The 11,682-nt window shown below is 43.4% G+C and overlaps 1 long non-coding RNA gene across 1 annotated transcript; it reads right to left on the bottom strand.

Annotated features, from left to right (window-relative positions):
- On the bottom strand, nt 1-11,412 carry LOC145721530 (uncharacterized). Its single transcript, XR_014145258.1, has 3 exons — nt 10,151-11,412; nt 6,911-7,043; nt 1-6,662 (listed from the first exon to the last, which is right to left on the bottom strand). It is a non-coding gene; the product is annotated as an uncharacterized LOC145721530 (long non-coding RNA).
- Between the last annotated feature and the right edge of the window lie 270 nt (nt 11,413-11,682).

Genomic DNA, 11,682 nt, shown 5'->3' with positions numbered 1-11,682 from the left:
AGGGGGGAGGGTCAGAGGGAGAAGCAGGCTCCCTGCCGAGCAGGGAGCCTGATGCGGGACTCGATCCTGGGACTCCAGGATCATGACCTGAGCCGAAGGCAGTCGCTTAACCAACTGAGCCACCCAGGCGCCCGGGCTCATTGGTTTTTTAACACAAAGTAAGCACCTTCTAAATGTCCGGCTCTGGGGATACACAGATGTACAGGACCAAACTCTCCTCTACTGAAGGTACCAACTTATAAATATATTTGATGTTCAACCAATATTCGGCTATTTTTGACCCGACAATTATTGCAATAAGGCAAGTTCTGAAGTGAAAATATGCATAAGATAGTAAAGATATTATGGGTACACAGAGAAAAATGCTTAACCTTGCCTATGAGACAGGGCTTCCAGGGGCATACAAATTCGAACCGAATCTTGAGTGGGTTGTTAAAGGACAGGGTATCAGTTTGGTGGGTGCTGGGAGTAGGGGGCAGGGAGATGGAGGAAAGAAGAGAGGGTAATGATGGCAGAGAGAAGAGCAGGGGCAAAGGCAAGGAGCAAGAATGATGGACGACATGCTGGAAGCTGCCCAGTGGAGTCCGACTGCCAGGCGGTGCACCAGCGGGGCCCTGGGCCAGGCTGGTGAGTTTGGATTTTAACATCTAGGTAATGGAAAACCTTGAAACTTTTGCCACAGAAGAGAGGGGAGAGCTGAACTGCACATCTGTTAGTCACCAGTACAGAGGCGGTAAGTGAGGGCATGGCCTGATGAAAGTCACCAGAGAATGGAGAGAGAAGGGAAAGAAGAGGGCTGAGAACAGAGCCCGCAGGAACAGAAAGGATCAGATCAGGAGCCTGGGAAGAAAAGGAAAAGGAGGTCAAGATGCACAGGAAGAGACTGAGAGACCACAGTGCTGCAGAAACTATGGAGGACAGAGTTTCAAAAGGAATCCTGTGGGGTTTTTTATTTTTTAAGAAAATCGCTGGACTAGAATCTTAGGGGTAAATGGGATCCTAGAAGTTGCCTAGACCCATCTCTCATCAAATATGTCATGTACGAGGCCACACAGATGATGCAAATAACCTATATTTAGAATAGACACTGGCTAAAAACAGACTCAAAGGGGCTGGCCAACACACTTCACAACTGATTTCTAACCAGACATTTTACGCCAGCGGCTGGCAAACTATAGCCAGTAGGCCAAATCAGCCTGTTTTTGTATAGCCTGTGAAGTAAGACTAATTTTTACATTTTTAAAAAATTTTTTGTCAAATAGGATCCACCCAGCATGGAGCCCAACCCAGGGTTTGAACTCACAACCCTGAGATCAAGACCTGAGCTGAGATTAAGAGTTGGACACTTAATCAACTGAGCCACCCAGGCACCTCTATATTTTAAATAATTGAAAAAAGAAATCAATAGAATAAAACTTTGTGACACACGGAAACCGCATGAACTTCAAAATTCAGTGTCCATAACTAAAGTTTCAGTAGAATACAGCCACGTTCACTTGCTTATGTGTCCACGTCTGCTTTCGTACAACAGAGGAGGATCAGTAGCTGCAAGAGGTTGAAAGGCCTGCAAAGCCTAAAATATTTACTACCTGGCCTTTGACAGAAAAATTGCTGACCCCTGTGAGGAACCCTTACAAAAGAGTGCTCTTCATGGGAAACAGGAGTTTCACAGGAGACCCACTAAAATGGGGGAAAGAGGAGGCAATTCATGAATCCAATGATAATAGAATATTAAATAGAATATTAAACTAATATCAGCCTCAATGTAAATGAAGTTTCCATTAAACAGAGACTCAGCTCCTTTGCTCGTTGCTCCTCTTGCAGTCTCTTAATGTTGCAATGACCACCTCTGGTCTTCTCTAACCATACTCACTCCCTCGATGAATTCATCCGGGCCCGTGGCTTGAAATGTCACCTCTAGGACAGGAACTCCCAAATCTGTACCTGGAGCCCAGTCCTCTCTCCCAAACTCTCAACTCAAACCACCTACCTGACCTCCACTAAGGTGCTGGGAAACACCCCAAACTTCGCATGCCTAAAACTGAACTCCTGATCTTCTTGTCCCGCCAAAACTGCCATTCTTGCACCTTCCTTCTCTCCCTTGATGGCCCATATCCAATCATTCAGGAAACTATGTTGGTTCTACCAACCAAAATCTGACCACTTCTTACCCTATCCACTGCTATCGCTCTAGCCTGAGCTACCAGTGTTTCTTGCCAAGACGGTACCAAGAGCCTCCCAAAAGGTCTCCCACCCATTTTTGTTCTCAACATAACAGCCAAAGTAATCACTGTAAGCTAAAGCCAAATCATGTCACACTTCTAGCTCAAAATCCTTCAATGGCTTCTCATTTTATTAAGAGTAAAAGCCAAAGTTCTTGCAATTACCTGTAAGGTCTGCCCCCTACCCTCATACCACCTCCACACCCTCCCCATTACACCTCTGACCTCATTTCCTACTCATCTCCCCCTTGCTACTCTGCTCCAACCACACTGGTCCTCCTGCTGTCCTGGAAATGCACGGACCAGGCTTCCCGCTCAGGGCCTTTAGTCCAGCTGTGCCCCTGGTGGGAATGCTCTTCACTTGGATACCCACTTGGCCAATCCCTTATCAACAGTTTGCCCAAACAACATTGTGTGTCAACTATACTTCAGTTAAAAAAAAAAAATGAAATTTTAAAAAACGAGTTTGCCCAAGTATCACCTTTTTCCATGAGCCAACCCTAACCACCCTATTTATGACTGCAACCTCTCCCTCCTTATCCTTAACCCAACTTTACTAATATCCCTCACTATGCCTTACTTTTTCTTTTTTCCATAACATCTATCATCTTCTAACATATGATAAGATATACTTATTATGTTTATTATGTACTATCTATCTGTCCTAATTAGGATGTAAATTTCACAAGCGTAGGAGCTTTATCACCTTTGTTCACAGCTGGATCTTTAGGACTGAGAACAGTACCTAGCATATAGTAGGGCTTAATAATATTTGTTGAATTAAGTGAATGAATAAAGCTCACATGCCGTCTTCACTATAAAGTCTCCCCTGATTCCCTGGGGCTGGAAAAAATTTCTCCCCAGAACTTCCACAGTACTTTATGTAGACCTGTTTTCAATATATGAAATCCATAATATTCCTACTTATCTTAAACTTATTTATGTGCATGTCACCTCCACTCCTGGATCGCAAGCTTTTTATACTAAGATCCAAAATTTTCCAAAATACTTATTCTGAGCCTCTTTTGAGTAGATGATCAATTAATTTCTGAAGGTTGAATGAATAAATGAAATGATATAACCGTGAATTACATACCCACAACTGTTTTTTTAACTTTTTATTGTAGAGAATTTCAAATACATACAAAAACAGAAATAATGAATACATGAATTCCATATATGCATCATCCTCCTTCAACAATCATAGCAAATCATGCTTCATCAACAACCCCAGTAAAAAGGGTTCTGTACCCCAATTCCAACATGGAGCGATTCCTATATATCTGAGCAATTCTTAGACACCAGCATAGTGTCCCCTATAAGTCAATTCAATTCTGACACTATCTACCCAGATCGCACCAGATTCCACAGGTTAAGGGTTCAGTTCCACAAAACTGGACCCCCCACACCACACACACAAACACACATACACAACTTATGCTCAAGGTATACAGAGGATGTCTTGTTCCTTAAATATGTCATGGTTTTTGAAACCTCTATGCCTTTGCAAATGCTGTTCCCTCTGCCTGAAATCACCTAATCCCTCATACCCAGTGGGCAAATTCCTATTTATTCCTCAAGATGAAGATTAAATAACCTTCCCTATACTACATTATCTCCTTCCTACTCCTTCAGAGAATTAATTAATCACTCCCATTCCTCTCCTTGATTGAAATATCTTTCATCTCGGTTTCCAGGACCCAGCAGGTGTAAAGTAAATGTTTCATAAATTAAATAGAGTTGAATCTAAGAAGTTATTGAGAACTCAGCAAGAATTGAGATTATTGTTCTCAATAAAACTATTCCAACTTAGAGTGCTATTAGCCTAAAATTAAAATCCTTAACCACAATGACGACTATCGCCAATGAAACAGAACTGACATCATAAATTCTGAAGTTGGAAGAAACCTCAAAGCCATCACCTGGGTCTGGCCCCATGTCCTTCTGCAGGAACGATATTAATGTGTCCATTTCACAGATTAACGACTAGAGGCATAAGGAAGTTAAATGATCCAAGGTCTCACAGCTCCTAAGCACTGGCTAAAGAACTAAAACTTGGATCTCAAATACACAGACACAACATAAAAGGTGGTGGATAAATTAAGAGGCGGATAAATTGAGAGGTAGATAAATTAAGCAGAACTAAATAAGGTTAAACATTTGATAATAAACTATGTGGACTCAGGAAATGTCAAAGATTTTCATGAACAATTCAGACGAGGGCACCTAGGTGGCTCAGTCAGTTAAGCATCTGCCTTTGGCTCAGGTCATGATCCCAGGGTCCTGGGACTGAGCAGGGAGCCTGCTCTCCCTCTCTCTCTCTGTCCCTCTCTCTGCTCATTCTCTCTCTCTCTCATAAATAAAATCTTAAAGAAAAAAAAAAAGAATTCAGATCAAAGTTCTGCTAGCTGGGCAACACAATGGGTGATGATTCATTAACAGTGAAAGAAGAAAGTCTGCACATTCTTTGGGAGACCAGCAGATAGAAACAGGTTTCATAAATCGTCGAATTTCCACCAAGCCGGGGAACACCAAGGAGCTTCACATCCCACTCTCTCTGTGGCTCAGTAACCACCCATATGGCTCTGGTCCAGAGGGAATCGACACAGTTCATACCACACGGCTAGGCAGGCTCGCTAACCCAGCCTAGAAGACAGCAGTCTGTTCGCGGAAAAGCAGTGCTTAGTGCAATGCAACCCCACTGAGCATAGAGAATGAGTCACATGTAGTGGAGGGAAAGCCAGGAACAGACAAATAACATAAGAAGAGCTCAAATGAGGGGCGCCTGGGTGGCTCAGTTGGTTAAGCAACTGCCTTCGGCTCAGGTCATGATCCCAGGGTCCTGGGATCGAGTCCCACATCGGGCTCCCGGCTCAGCGGGAAGCCTGCTTCTCCCTCTCCCACTCCCCCTGCTTGTGTTCCTGCTCTCGCTGTCTCTGTCTCTGTCAAATAAATAAATAAAGTCTTTAAAAAAAAAAAAAAAAAAAAGAAGAGCTCAAATGAGATCAATGGGACAGGCTAAAGACTGTGCATGAGGCAATACAATGTACCTAAGAATGGGCAATACTCCTGAGAAGGACTGACAGACTTCTGAAGCCTTAAAATTCCTAACAGCAAAGCCAGTCCACACTGGCCCCCGTGCCTCGCCGAAGACCTGGGAAGTACAGAACGGGCACCATCTCCAAGAGGCCATCAGGCTCCCTGAGATGACCAGACAAATCATTACTGTTCATGTCTGAAAAGCCAGTGGCTTAAGCCTCTCCCCAACCACTGACAATAGAAATAGCTTCAACCAGACCATCAGCCTCAAATATGAAAGGAAAGACACACCTCCTCAAATAAAGTGAGGACTGATTTCCAGATCCCCAGATGAACACGAGTCCTGACTTAGGACTCCGAAATGCTGATCCCTGCCTCCTGGGGTGCATGGTGGCACCAAAGGCAGAGAAAAGAGGACGTTTGAGACAAAAGTTGCACTGAATTTACTTGGAAGGCTGATTCTGTCTCCACTCCCTCCCTAGGAGACAGAGCTGGATTATATAACCTTAAGTTTGCCCACAAAATGCTCACGGCAGGGGATATGGCCTCCACCACTGGGTTTACACAGGTTTCAGCTCCCTGCTCAGACTTCAGACGGCCTCAGCCTCCTTCAGCCTTTCCCAGCCCGCACTGTAAAATGCCCTGCCTCCTGGTTCACTTTGGTTGCCTCTTTTTTCAGGTCTCAACTGGGAGCCACTCATAATTCATAGTAAAAATTCTCACGGCTACCGGGGTGCGGGGGTGGGGGAGGCGGAAATCTGCTAAGTTCAGGTGCTTCAAAGTAAATTGTGTACATTAGAATTTCACACACACAAAAATCATTGCTAGAGAATGGACTCTGGATCCCTTACATGTGGCCCTGGGAGGGGGATAGGACTGGGGGTGGAAAAAGTTCTGGTGGAAGGGCATGTGCTTTGCCATGGCAGCTCCCAGGCCCAGTCCTGACCACTGAGCCACTGCCCTTCTGTGGGTCAGAACAGGTCTCCCACCCGCCCGGCGCCCAGCTGGTCCATCTGGGGGAAAGAGGGCCTCTTCTAAATGTTAAAGAAGTCTCTGCTGACGACTCCTTCTCACCCCCAGCTCCAAAAGTACAAAAGCAAGTGGTCCTTCAGAGCCAGCTTTAGGAGGTCCAATTTTAGATAAGAAAAACCTCTTCACCCAAACTCTCTTTGAACTTCTTCATCTATGTATTTCATGAAAGACATCCAGAATTGCCTTCACCAACTTACTCTTTTATTAGGACTGACCTCTTACCTTCACTTGTGTAAGAACAAATGCAAGCTGGTACAGAGGTTGTGGAGATTGTGGAGATCAAGCACACCCAAGAGAACAAAACTTCCTAGGCTTAGATGGATGTCACCTTGGGTAGGAGGGCTGAGTCTGTTTCAGGTCCTCTGGGCACTGCAACAATGCACAAATGCAGCCTGAGAAGCTTCTGGATCAAAGGAGAGTCAAAGAGCCTCTGGTAACTAGGCCTAGGGTGCCTGGTCAATGCATTTATAGTACATTTTATGATTAAAAAAGAACAGCTGTTCTGGGGAACCTGAGATTTTATGGATCCCACATACATTATAGCACACAATTTTATTCAGGTGAAGAGGATACTGGTAACTGATAAATAACAACAACAAAAGACAAATCGGACTCACGTTTCTCCAGTGCTGGATTCCTAGGAAATGACACTCTTCTCTTCCTGCTTCTTTCCTGAATAAAAATGCAGCATAAAGTTCTGACTACAAATTTCTTTACAAGAGACCTTGTGAGTTCTGCAAGAGGAAGAGCCTAGAAGGAGAGGAGGAAATGAACATCAAGGTCCAGACACAAGAGAAGAAAGAGAAACGGTCGAGCTTCCCTCTCTCCCTGGTAGACTGGTATGAAGAAGGGTCAGATGCCAAGTGCCCTAAGGCTGCTTCCCTTGCGAAATGCTTGACTTCTGCCTCCTTTCAGCACTGCAGAGGGGTAAACACATTATTTTCTGTGGCTTCGATTCTGTAAAAGCGTCAGGTCTGACAGGAAATCACCCACACCTGATTAGCAGAACGCCAAGGAGAGGGAAGGGAGAGGACCTACTGAGAGAACAACATGCAGACACAGAGGAGCTGACTCAGGTATATCACAGACTCTGCAAAACAGATCCTGCTATCTTCAAAATGAGTATACAAAGTCGCCAACATGCCAAGAACAGTCACAGAAGAGTCCCGTTGCCCAATATCAAGGGAACACAGCCAACGATTTTGAATTAATATCCTCATAATTAAAACTGTAAATAGTAGGTAAAAGTGCCAAAACTCAGAAGAAAAAAAGATAAAAGAAATAATTAAGAAGATGAGGCAAGAAAAAGCAAAGAGATTGGAAAGGAGGGGAACCATAATGGGAATAAATAATTCAGAGGGTTCAAAATCCAGTCTGTGCATAACCTTTCTCTCATCCGATTTCTGAGTTAATCTCAAAAGCAAAAAAAGGAATGTGGCTTCCATCTTGGCCCAGCTTCCCTCCCTGCTCTAAGGAAAGGCAGTTCCCATGTTGGCAGCTGCCCTATGGTGAGGCCCACGTGGCAGAACTGGAAGGGACCCCCAGGAAACAGCCAGAAAGGAAATGAGGCCCTCCGTCCAACAACCCTCAAGGAACTGAATCCTACCAAGGAGCTAGGCAACAGATCTTCTCCAATAAAGCATTCAGGTAATGACCTCTTAAAAGACCCTTAACCAAAACCACCCAACTAAGCTGCTCCCAGATTTTTAACTCAAAGTAACTGTGAAAAAAATAAATGTTTGTTGTTTTAAGCTGCTAAGTTTGGGGGTAATTTGTCATACAGCAATAGACAGCTAGAAAAACAGCTTTGAGGTAGGCAAAACTTTCTTAAATAAAACCCCAAAAGCATGAACAATAAAAGGAAAACATGATAGAATGGACTTCATCAAGAGTAAAAACTTCTGCTCTTCAAAAGATACCATGATGGGGCACATGGGAGGCGCAGTGAGTTAAGCATCTGACTCTTGATTTCAGCTCAGAATCACGACTCAGGGTGGTGAGATGGCGGCCCACATTGGGCCCCACGCTGGGCATACTGCCTACTTAAGATTCTCTCTCTCCCTCTGCCTCTGCCCCTCCCCACCTCTCTAAAAAACAAACAGAAACAAAACAACAAAAGATACCATTATGGAAAAAACAAAAAAAAGAAGGAAAGAAAAAGACAAGCCATAGAACAGGAGAAGATATTTACAATACACTTATTTGACAAAGAACTTGTATCCAGAATAAAGAACTCTTACAACTCAGTAGTAACACAAACAACTTATTAAAATACGAGCAAAATATTGGGATAGACATTCCAAAAAAGAAGATATGAAAATAAACTGAAAAAAAAAATGACTACAATAAAAAAAAGAGTATTGAACTCTTTGAACCCTCTGAATTATTTATTCCCATTACAAGTATTGGTGAGGACATGGAACAGCTGGAGCTGCCGGGATAGAAAATGGTACGACCATTTTGGAAAACATTTTAGCAGTTTCTTATAAACATATATGGTAGGGTAGCAATCTCACCCTGGAGGTTTATCCAAGAGAAATCCAAGAGCGCTTTATTTGTGACAGCCCCAAACTAGAATGTCCATCAACAGATAAATGGATGAACAAATGGCGGTATATCCCTACAATGGAATACTACTCAGCAATAAAAAGGAAGGAATTAGTACTACATGCCAAAACAGGGATAAATACAAAAAACGTTATACTGAAAGAAGCCAGACACAAAAGAGTACATACAACATGCTTCCATTTATATGAAACATTAGAAAACACAAACAAACGCTATAATGACAAAAATCAGGCCATTGGGGCTAGGGGTGGGGCGACCTGGCTGCAACAAGACTTTAGGAAATTTTCAGGGGTGATGGAAGTGTTATCTTGTGCTGGTGATTGTAAGTGTGTATGCAATTGTCAAAATTCATCCAAATATACACTTAAAATGGGTGCATATTATTGCATTAAATTATACATCAAGAAAACATCAGCTTTGGGGCACCCGGGTGGCTCAGTCGTTAGGCATCCGCCTTCGGCTTGGGGCCCCAGGGTCCTGGGATCGAGCCCCACATCAGGCTCAGTGCTTGGCGGGAAGCCTGCTTCTCCCTCTCCCACTCCCCCTGCTTGTGTTCCCTCTCTTGCTGTGTCTCTCTGTCAAATAAATAAATAAAATCTTTAAAAAAAGAAAGAAAGAAAGAAAAAATCAGCCTTAAAAAAGTTATTAGGCATGTATCAAATCATCTGAAAACTTAAAACGTCCTGACTACTTTATTTCACCAACATATAAGTGACAGCACTATTATTATACTGAAAACCTACCAGGTAGTTGTAATAAAATTTAGAAATCCTGGATTTTATCATTTTCTTCCCTGATCCTCATTCCAATGCCAGCCATTCAAATATTTAAAGAGTAACTACAATGTGCAAGTTGCTTAAAAAAAATATATAGTAAATAACTTTTATGAATGAAAGAATATTTAATTCCCACCTTGAAGTTGTCGCTTTACAACAATATATCTGGTAAGTGCTTATTTAAAATTCTAATTCGGATGGGAAAGAAGATGACAAAGTCAGACAGACACAGCCACTCTAAATTCCCGAGATTTTCCCAATCTGTACTGATGACTCCCCTATGCAGGATTGCATCATTCATTCATGCTGTTTGGTAACAGGCACCAGTGGGATAAAACAAGGGAAAACTACTCAAAAGTAAATTGATGAAAAGAAAGCCTTGAAATCCCATGAAATTTTTAAAAACCCGATTAAGAAAAATGCACGTAGATTCAGAGCCCTGGATGCGGAAAAGGCAGACTGGTAAATCAGAAAGCTGGGCACCCGGAGAGATAAACACATGCCCAGACTCACCCGGGTGCTGCTGTTCCTTCCTGGGCCGCCGCCACCGCCTCCCGGGCTCCCGCGACTCTAACCTTCCGACTGCGGGGGGGGCCGAGGGCTGGCTCCGACCTTCAGTCGCGGAGATCCGAGGAGGTGACCTGTGCAGACCCGCAGAGCGTTTACCAAGCAGTCATATGAGATCTGCCGATGGTGGGGTGGTTTCTGGTAGGTTTCGCATGTGCTTTTCTAAACTGCGGACTGCACATTCACACTCCACAGAGCCGAGGGGGGGCACAAGCGCCGGGCCCCGCCCCTGGGTGGGGCTCCCTGAGCCCGCCCCTCCGCCCCGCGGGGCTCCGGGCGGCCGCCCGAGACTAGCGCTCCGCCGGGGAGCCGGGAGCCTCACCGCCTCCACTTTGCGGAGGAGGGGCCGAAGCGCTCCCCGCCCGCACCACTAGAGATGAGGGTAAGAGAGAGAAGCCAGGGACCTCTGTGCTGATTTTGCAATTAACGAAGGCTTCTTAGGGACCTTTTCTGAATCCGCGTTTGCCCTGTTCTTCTAAGAATGTAGGTCTCCAAGAGAATTTCAGCAACTACTTATATTCATATTATATGCCAACTATACTTCAGTTTAAAAATATATATTATCAAAAGCAAAACTACTTATATTCGCAACTAAAATGCAGAAATCCATGAGTGACAAAATGAGTCTGCAGCCTTTTTCTTTTCTTTTTTCTTGTCATCTTATTTTCTTCTAGGTGTCATTTGCCTAGCTACTTTTAAGTTGACTATAATAAATGGGGTGAGCACCTCCAAACATTTACCTTTGGCTCAGCTGGCTGGAGCTGGGCACTGAGGTCCCGCCCTAAAACCCAACCTGAAACCTCAGATGCTAACAGTTCAGCTTCCCTACAAGTGGTCACTCAGGCAGAGGGGATGCAATTGCTGGAGCAGGACATGTGGTTACCGCATCCCTGCCCTTTGCTACAGAACCTCTCAAAAACACAATTCTATCCGGAACAGCAGTGCTGCTGCTCTTTAGTCAGGCGTGCCCTTGACATTCAGCAAGAAAATGGCGGCATGTTTGGGGCACACCTGGTTTAGTTTCTCCCAGATGGGTCAAAGAGGCTTCTGATCTGAAGAGTGGAGAGGAGGAATTTTGGTGTTTTGAAATACGAGCTAAAAAATGATACCACTAATGGGGGAGGGCAAAATAAGGGGATCTAAAGCAAGAATCTAGTCAAGAACCTGTTTATATTTTGTAGTAACTTAGAAATAAGCATAATAAAAGAACAAGATGTTAAACACCAAATATTTGTATATAGATGTAATATAAGTTATACAAGTATATATGTATATAAATATATTTAAGTATATAAGTATACTTGGTGTATATATATATATATAATATATATATAAGTATAAATGGTAATTGAGTATTTCTAGGGGGAAAGAAACCCAAGTACAATAATGTGAAAAAGCAGTATTAATTTCTGCTATGTTCATATTTCATATATGTTTAATAATTTCAAATAAAATATTTGTACTGAATAAAATCTGTC

Source organism: Leptonychotes weddellii, chromosome 5 (genome assembly GCF_054177405.1).
Source record: "Leptonychotes weddellii isolate Sample4059 chromosome 5, ASM5417740v2, whole genome shotgun sequence".
Taxonomy (NCBI): Eukaryota; Metazoa; Chordata; class Mammalia; order Carnivora; family Phocidae; genus Leptonychotes; species Leptonychotes weddellii.
This window is presented reverse-complemented; position numbering and strand designations above follow the sequence as displayed.